The sequence below is a fragment of the Numida meleagris genome, chromosome 2 (assembly GCF_002078875.1).
Source record: "Numida meleagris isolate 19003 breed g44 Domestic line chromosome 2, NumMel1.0, whole genome shotgun sequence".
Taxonomy (NCBI): Eukaryota; Metazoa; Chordata; class Aves; order Galliformes; family Numididae; genus Numida; species Numida meleagris.
Genome location: NC_034410.1, coordinates 22,040 through 23,748, shown reverse-complemented (window position 1 = coordinate 23,748; position 1,709 = coordinate 22,040).

Here is a 1,709-nt window from a genome sequence, read left to right as displayed (position 1 = left end):
CAGCTCCAGAGTACAAGGCTGCTCTTGCAGCCCTTCCTGCCACAGCCACAGCAGGGGAACTCATAGCGCGTGGCTGCGCTTTCGGTCGAGCTCAGGAGGTGCAGCCATTGGCTGCGGTTTTGTCTGAGCAGGTTGCTGGGCAGCAGCTTTGCAAGCGATGGCAGTCCAAACCACACCAGACGTCTGCTTCCGTTGCGGTCAGGGAAGGCATCTTGCTCGCAACTGCCCGCAGGGCCGGGGACAAACAGGAGGGGGAAGTACCACTCGGTGTTGGGTGTGTGGGGGAGAAGGGCATAAAGCAAAAGACTGCACACAAAGGAAGACTAGAGCATCAGCTACAAAGGGGCCGTCGGGAAACGGGAAGGTCGGGGGGAACGGGGGACCGACCCCTCGACAACAGCAATGGGTCCCCTCGACTGTCAAACAAAATCCACAGGCGTGGGCCGCACCGTGGCCCGGACCAGACCAGGAACACGAATAAAGTCGCCGGTGGCGGTTTGGGTAGCTGGCTCCAGGGCCCTGGAGCAGGGTCTTGAGGTACCTGTCCAATACTGTGCACCGGGGAAGGAGCCAGCTACGTTCCGCCTAGTGGGGGAATCAGGCATAGAAGAGGGACAATCTGCCAGCCAGGCTGATGTACCATTGGTTCAAGTTAGTTTTGATTTGGGAAATAGGCCCATACTTAAAGTACAAATCTTGATTCAAGGCCTGACACAGCCAAATCCAAACCAGAAAACCATTTCCTTTCTAATCGACTCCGGAGCAGATGTCACCACTATTTCAACGGCTGTGTGGCCCTCCTCTTGGGCCCTGGAAATACTCCCACGCTCAGTCAGTGGGGTGGGGGGTTTCGTGACGGGCCATCGCAGTCACTATCCCGTCCTCTTTTCATGGGAGGACAACGGGCAGGAGCGGATGGCAGGACCGATTCGGCCTTATGTCCTGGACATCCCGCCCTCATTGCTGGGACGTGACCTCTTAGCCCTCGCCGGGGCGAGAGTTGTCATAGAGCCCAACATCCAGGTTTTAGCAAATAGGCACCAGGATCCCTCCAGTCCTACAGCAGCCAGCAGAAAAGTCTGGCCAGCAGGCAGGCAGCAGCGCCTGCTCACGGGAGGCACAAACCAGCAGTTTCTCTTCTGCTGGATGCTGTCAGGAGCAGCCTACAAACTGCAGAATCACAGGTCATTCCTCATCGCCTTTTACGGCATTCTCCACAGATGCCGGATGGGGTACGTTTCCATTCCTTTGAAATGAATGTGTATTCTCCACGAGTGATTTGGTCTTTCAGTGATAGCTGAGTATTTGCTCATTACAAAAAGGGCATGACCGTGTCAAGGCACTACGCCTTGCGGTCGCAATAATGGGGGCTCCCACAGAGTTAAAAACAGACAATGGACCGGGCTACAGAAACCATTGTTTTGAGCCTGGTGCTGCACTTGGGGTATCCGGCACGTGTTTGGGATCCCGCATATTTCCCAAGGACAAGCAATAGTGGAGCGCGCACATCAGCTCCTGAAAGGGCGGCTCCGTGCCCTTAAAGAGGGGTCATCAACGCAGTTGTCCTCGTCACTGTTGGAGCAGTGATAGAAGAGGCCCTTCGTGCAGCGTGACCACGTTCTGGGCCAAGCAAAGACATTGTTTGTCACAGATCCGACACGATGGGAGGGTCCTTGGATATATGCACTCCTCGCACTTACACCTCCCAC